The sequence below is a fragment of the Alosa pseudoharengus genome, unplaced genomic scaffold, assembly GCF_046254945.1.
Source record: "Alosa pseudoharengus isolate Yale_2024_CS ecotype anadromous, Long Island Sound unplaced genomic scaffold, YU_APseudo_1.1 YU_APseudo_1.1_scf_15, whole genome shotgun sequence".
Lineage (NCBI taxonomy): Eukaryota > Metazoa > Chordata > Actinopteri > Clupeiformes > Clupeidae > Alosa > Alosa pseudoharengus.
In genome coordinates this window covers 26,756,281-26,764,206 of record NW_027468620.1, presented here as the reverse complement: position 1 = coordinate 26,764,206, position 7,926 = coordinate 26,756,281, and the positions used below count along the sequence as shown (strand labels likewise).

The 7,926-nt window shown below is 39.7% G+C and overlaps 1 long non-coding RNA gene across 1 annotated transcript; it reads left to right on the top strand.

Moving 5' to 3' along the window:
• The first annotated feature begins 1,915 nt into the window (after positions 1–1,915).
• LOC143123829 (uncharacterized) lies at positions 1,916–2,892 on the top strand. The gene is made up of 3 exons (XR_012986916.1): positions 1,916–1,930; positions 2,049–2,221; positions 2,373–2,892. It is a non-coding gene; the product is annotated as an uncharacterized LOC143123829 (long non-coding RNA).
• Positions 2,893–7,926: the final 5,034 nt, after the last annotated feature.

Sequence of the window (7,926 nt, the reverse complement as noted above, 5' to 3'; positions counted from 1 at the left end):
TTTTTAATCGCATAGACTACAACTACCAAGCTGGAATCAAAGCACATCGACTCCCCTCTCACACCCTAAACACGCACTTCGAACAAACAAAAAGCGCCTCAGTCTCACGGAATACCCATAGGCAAAACTGTATCTGACCGGTGTAACGTTGGTACTAAATCATCCATCGCAAAGAATGATTTTTGTAGCACGTGCAACAAATATGTGTAGGTACAGCCCTGCACTGAATACATCTCAACGTGCGCTCTAAAACATCTGGTTTAAATGGAGATGTAGATCATCACAGGTGCGTTAATAAATCTACATTGCGGCGAGTTGACACAAATTATTCACTTTGACGAATTTATGTAGTTTCAGTTACTTTACTTTGAGCCATGCTCTTCCTTACTTGAATCACCTTTAAAAATAGAGGATTGAAGTAGCCTATATGGGTGTTTGGGAATGAACGTTGACTCAGATGCTTTTTGAGACCTTGAGCAGAAATGTCCCAGCCCGGTGTTTAGGATGCATCATAGACAGGTTATCTTTCAGGTAGCCTATATATTTTCCATTAAAAAACCATCACGTAGCGAACGTGTTGTGGCTAACTCACTTAGCTCCTGTTAGTAGCCTAGGTTATGGTCATAAGCAAATGAGATGACAGTCGAAAGATACAATTAGTGCTGTTATCGATTTGCTTGGTAGCCTAAACGCATTTATGGTTTTCTACAAATACATCAATAATCAAATTGGCCTCCATCACTCAACCATGCTAACAGTAACATTATTTTACCTACGTTCTGCTATTGATAGGATTAACGTAGCCTGCAGTAAAAAACAAGCATGTCCGATAAACATTCTCAGATTTATTTCAGCTTCAAGAGGAAATGGGAATTACATGTCATGCAGAAATCATCCTACCCTTAGACGCGTTCTGCGGTAAACTACTGTAGCCTACAGTCTTGTCCTTGTAGGAAGCGTAGTGTCTTTCCAACCCACTTTAGATTAACTTCCAACAAAATTACGTCTCACTGCAACGATGCGCCATCTAGTGGACAAACGACTACTTATCGCCAATACTGGAAATGCAGCCATGATGATGATGATGAATATTTATTTTGGCTTTCTTTTAATCCTACTGAATTTGTAATTATGTATCGGCCGTTCTAATACCAATAGTATGTGGGTGCCTGTGTGTGTGTGTGCATGTGTATATGTGTGCACCACCATCTACAGGCCAATGAGTGTACAGTCACTAAATGTACACATAACTTAATTTTTTAGACCCCCCCATGGATGAAATTCTACGAAACTTGGCATACCCCCAGAGAATGTCAGGTTAATCATACACATAAAATTTGGTGCAGTTCTGAACGTCTTTACTGAAGAGAGGGGCGATTAAAGCAGAATGATATTGCATTTTCATTTTTTACCGGGGGGGTGCAAATCACAAATGAGTGATTATGGGCTAGGTTGATGTGGGCCCTTGAGACCAACATACCATAAAATTTTCTTCATCCTCGGTGCCACGGTTCAGGTAGTTATTTAGGAAAAACTGCATTTTTTGGGTTTCGGGGGGCCCAGCGCGGAGGGGGAGTGGCCCCCGGGGACCAAACGAAATTTTTCCGTAAAAGTCTAGTGGGGCTACATACCCACCAAATGTCATGTGCCCCGGTGTTTCGGTGCCCCAGGTATCGTTGACCAAAATTTCAGGAAGTAGATGACGGGAAAAAAATAAATAAAAATAAATAAATAAAAAAACTTTGACAATCCCTATATGACCGCTTCGCTAGCTTCGCTAGCGGCGGTCATAATAATGTGAATAAACAACTGGGGAAGTTTGGTGCTATCTATTAAGTCTCACCTTAAAACAATATATGGTTTGTACAACTGGTGGTGATCTCCAGGGTAAAGGGGACTTCTAGTGAAGAACATACGGAGAGCAACAAATGTAAGTTCTGATTTTCACAATAGAAGGAAGTCGTGTAATTGGAGGTGTGCAATAGTTGCCTCACCTTTTGTTCCTGTGGCCAATACATATATAATCTGCTCTCTTGTCTATCTCAAAGGCATCAGCTATCAGGACTAAGGATTCAGGGTTTGAACTCAATCAATCAGAAAACAAGAATAGACAATGGAATCGTCAAGCTCCAATCCACCATCTTACTTTGGCTGGTCCATTTTTACAACACTTTGCTGCTGTTTGCCACTGGGAGTTGTTGCCATCTTCTTCTCAAATCAGGTAATAAACATTTTGCATTTTACATTGTGTTGCTTTCAATTCAGATCAATTATGAGAAATATTCTAGATAAAATAAATATTATTTAGAATTTTCCTTTCCTCTTGATTTCTTAAATATTTGGAGGGTATTTTGTATCTTTGTTCACTTCAGGTTAACACCGCAAGCGCGGCAGGAGACACCACTAAAGCAGCGGAAGCATCACGGAAAGCCAAACTTTTCAACATAATTGGAGTTGTCACCGGGGCCATTTTTATTATAATTATTATTATCGTATATGCAATTCAGATCAGTGCTATCGCAGCCATTCATGCACGTACGTGATTCCTCTGCAATAAATAAGATGACAATTGCTTCACAAAATCACATCAACGGTTTGCCATAAATGTCATTATTTACCCAGACTGAGAAGAGAATGATTGAAAATACCATGAATGACAGACCTAGAAAAAGAAATGTGAAGAGGTTTTTTCCACTGTTCAAACACAACACCCCCATAAAACATTGTCTGTATCATCTGTGCGCAGGCTAGGGCTACTTCATCATGTTTTATTGTAACAAAAGACATGTATTAACACGGAGAAGGATGTCTGGAGTTAAAACAGTTGTGCTTTACAATTTCCTCCTGTGTGAATTTCCAAAAAGAAAAATAAACCTCTAGGACAACTCCAAACTCATTTTTTGTTTTTTATTCAGTATTTGGTAACACTTTACGGTAAGAGTACATGAATAATCATGAATTTAAGCATGAATTAACTCATGATTCATGTATTACTTCATTCCTTAATATCTCATGAATCAACAGGAATTTACATGAGTTCATAGTCTGTCATTTGTGAGCTCATACAAGAAAAATAGGAGAGAGGCCGCACTATGCATACATACTCTTTTATTTGCACATACGCGTTTCGGCGTGTGCCTGCACACTGAAGAAGGCACACGCCGAAACGCGTATGTGCAAATAAAAGAGTATGTATGCATAGTGCGGCCTCTCTCCTATTTTTCTTGTATGTATAACTATCCAGGCCAGCACTCTTAAAGTTTAGAAATAGACAAATTGAGTGAAGCCTGCTCCTATCCTGACTGACCTCATACATGAACAACTCATCAGCTAAAGCAGGGGTACTCAATAGGCAGACTCCAGTCCACATCCGGAATCAAACAACATTAAATACAGATCGTCACCTAATCACTATGCTGATTTACTCAACCTACCTACACTAAATTTTCCAAAAGCTTTTGTATGATTCTGTATTGTTTTTTTAGTTCTACTCATCTTCTGTTTAGTTCTACTCTTCATCTGTTAGGTGGAGAGTTAGGTCCAATCACAGCAAAGAAATCTTCCGGACCCTGGAGTAAATGGAAATTTCAAGTGGACATTTCAGGTTTACCTTTGAGCTAAACTAAAGCATCAAGTATGGTGGGCACATCATTATGATTTATGATTTATCATGATGCTTTCTTTTTCTGCCAAAGATGTGGTCATCACACAACTTGTGCAATTCTCTACACCCATATTAATAAATAATAATGATGTACCCATCTTTTAGTTCATATGTTGTTCATACACGAGGTCATGAATGAGAGACTATGAACTCATGTAAATTCCTGATGATTCATAAATGCAGTAATGCATGAATCATGTACAGTGTGCATTGTGTGTGTGAATACCAAAAAACATTGACTCCCTTTGTAAAATAAATAAACTCTTATTTAAACATTACTGAATTTGTTGTCAACAAATATTATTGCATCATTTATGTAAGGGATAACGGCCGCCAAGGTGTCATATTATACGGAATCAATGGACCCAGGGCGAGAGGCAAAGAACTCCCCGACGTGCAGCGTAGCCTTGGCCTCCGCCCAAGTCCATTGATTCTGTATAACACGACACCTCGAAGGCCGTTATCCCGCTTATCACCCGGTTGCCACTATAGGCAATAGCCGTGCCTTTATATCACGCAAAGCAAGGCCGTAGCCATAATGTCAACATTGGGGGGGACCAAATCTGTGGTGCGGTGTGAATTTCAAATAACAGAATTTCAATACATTTCCTGCCATGCAAAAATATTATTAAAATCACAAACAAGTCATTAGTTAAGTCAGTCAATTAGGATATACCAAACTTTTGACGGACATAGGCACGGATGGATTATGAACCCCTGGGCATAGATGCAAAAAAACCCTCCCCAGTTAAGATAGGGGGGCCCGGGGGCATACTTCCCCGGAAGACTTAAATAAAATGACCCTTTATATTATGAAAACTTGTGAGTTTTGTGGAAATAGAAGAGAAGGGCAGAGAAGCAATTTCACAGTCTTAGGCTTCAGGGCCCCCTGAGCTCTTGGGCCCAGTAGGTACATTCAATAATCCATCCCTGGATATAGACCTGTGGTATGACTCCATTTGTCTCCAAAATGTATATTTTAAAAGAAAATACAAACTAGAGTATCTTTGATAACCTCTATATTACACTGAATGCTTACTCATAGGTTTGGACCTATAGCCCAATCATATTTTGTATTTTGATTTTATTATTCTGGCGGCTAATCACACAATTTTAAGGTAGTTTGAACGGGATGGGATTCAAGATAGGTTAGCCTACTAAGTCAGGTCCCTCTTCTGTCTTACTCACCTCAAGTTACCCTATAGGTTTCTGACAGAAATTACGTTTTGTGTTAACATGTAGAAACACAGCCTTTATTTGGTGAATGGAGGTGGAAATTCCTTTCTTTGGTTATTGTCCGCGATTCACATTAACTGCAGGCTATCACCGCCATTGTAAAAAAAATTTCAACTTTTGTGCCGTCGCCACATTTGAGTACGTTTTGCCTGCATGGATGCGCGATTGAGCGTGCATCTAAATGTAACATGCAAGATGCAACAACCATTTCTAAGAGGCTTATAAACCGGTTCATTTCTGACATTACTACTAGCATATGAATGCATTATTTATGTTGTAAGAAAGAAATGAATGACACAGGCACGCACAAATTCAAATAAAAGGACACTACGCTATCATTGCGAGAAAATAGGCTACAATATGGAATTGCTTCAAAGTTCCCTTTGAGTCTGATCAGCTTCAAAAATGAATGGGGTTTCCTTAGACAGTGCTACGCCTTTCCAACAAGTTTTGTGAGAATTGTACCGGTATCTTTTGTGATATTGTTGACAGCCTGCACCGCAGCAGGGTTCAGGAAGCTTTTGATAGCGCACGCATCAAACGCAAAACCTCCAGGACAAATCACTCACAGTGTAGGCTACTCTCTCTGAAACCATCAACAGGTCACTCATTTGTACGTTATTTACGTTTGATTGCATTTCAGATGGCGGGACTTGTTGGTTTCCTGTAATAGCCTATAGCGTTTTTTTCTTTATTTATTTTTCTATGTCCGAATATTGGGGGGACATTTTGGTCACTCTGAATATTGGGGGGGACACGTCCCCCCCAAAGTCTATGGTGACTACGGCCCTGACGCAAAGGAAACAAGCGGTTCCATTTAAAAAGAAGCCGACTAGTTCAGCTTGTTGTACAACTTTCTTTGGCCCTATAACAGCGATAGCATTGACAAGCTTGTTTACAGTAATTCCATTGTTGCGAAGCCTGTCTCTAGGCTCAACCGTCGTCCTACTATGGTTGTTATAGTTAAGCATTGATATGGAACGGCGATTAAACTTTTTTTACCAGATCTACTTCAGGTGCCCCGTTATTCAGAATTAATAGCCACCCCGCCAGCCAATACCTTTGCTGTAAATACATTTCTGTATTTTCCTAACTGAATTTTTTGACGTTTTTTCAAGTGTTACTGCTTTTGTTTATCACAATAAGTTTCAGTTTCTTCTTCCCCTCTCGCATGGACGGATTATGAATTTTCGGGCCCCTGGGCCCAGATAAATTAAGGGCCCCCCACTAATTGTTGCATATGCTCTGCATGTTGCTCTCTATCTCATAAAAAGTTGGCACACCCCGCGCATAGCCTAACAAGGCGATACAATGAAATAGCCTAGGCGCAAGTGGCGCTTTTGCGCAGTACATATGCACGGTAGGCCTAGGCTTTACCTTGACACACGCACACAACAGACATAGATTTTTCATAGAAATTGATTACTTTTAATTAATTTCAACATATTATTGATTGTAATAGTCCATATCTCATTTCAATTTCACAATACAAAGAAATAGACTAAACGATTTAGTCTGTGCCATTCTCAATTTCACAACGTAACTCATTTAAACCAGACCACCGTCTCAGATAGGCTATCCTCAGTGTCAAACACAATAATGCATGTAGTGTAACTTATACACAGGGGAAAAAGCACTAACTGGCAGAAATGAATAAAGCCAGCTTTCCGGAGCTCTGAATGGCAGAGGATAGCTAGATCATCAGACAACACAATCATTGTAGGCTGCATTATGGGCCATAATTTATGGCTTTGTCAATCAACATAGAATAGGTGAAGCACAAGTTCAACAGCAAACAGGACTTTTCAGCACGTATCAAACCACGTAGGCTAATGAACGCCTATGCAAATAGACAAAACACTCACATCAAAGCAGGGTGACTTCTTCAGATTTGCGAGTGCTGTCAAATGGGGTTGAGGGTCCTCCCCCAGAATTTTTTTTATTTGTTTAATGTGATTTCCTGTATTCTGGTGCATTTTGGGGATGGCCAATACTAAATTCAATCAGATTCATAGCCTACATCCTGATTTGTTGATATTGAGGCAATGATTCCATGCAAAGGCTTGGGCTTCAGGCCCCCCTGACCCCTTGAGCCCCTGGGCCTGGGCCCTGACATTTTTCTTGTCTGAGGGAAGCGGTTATGAACTATGGTGTCCCAGACTAGATCTCCCTGAATCGAGATCTACATCTAGTTGGGTGGGGCCAAGCTGGTGTAGCGGAGCTTTTTGCGCACATCAAAACATTTGAAACAGTGCAGACATTGTTGTGTACTCCAATTGCCAAACTGCCAAAGCCAATGCAAATAATTTTCAATGCCAAACTGCATTTTGCACATATTATGGCTCCATAGTTGCAGACCCAAGGTCCTAAAATGGCCTACCAATCTAGGCCTATCACATTTGGTGCATCATTATACAAAAAATACAAATAAAAAGACCCCATACTGAAGTTACATATTGCACGAGCATGGGACAACTTTTTGGTCTCAAAACTCTAGCAAATGGGTCTTCCCAGTTTTCAGGTAGAGACAATTGATAATAAAAGAGATGATGAAATGCTGGTAAAATGCCTGTCCCAACTTTTTTGAAATGTGTTGCTGGCATCAAATTGAAAATAAATATGCAACACATACATGTACTATCCTTAATTAAATACCTATTATGTTTTTAAATGTTTTGCCTAACATTAGGTTTGGTTAGGTTAATTTACATTTTACAGTGTCCCAACTTTTTTGCCAACAGGGTTATGTATATGAATGGAATAGTGCTTAAGTTATGCTACATTTTGTATATAGCATTTTCTAGGGCTACCAATAATTGTGATACATTGGTATTCACATTAACAAAAATCACTGAACCATCAGTCCAAACGAACTCTGGTCTGGACCAAACGGACTAGTGTGAATTTGCCTAAGTTAACTCCACAAAAGTGAATTTCTTATAACCCTTTTACTAATTTTTACCAGAATTGTGAAGGGCACTGTATTGTCACTTTTTCCCACAACCTCCCATCGATTTCTGGAACGA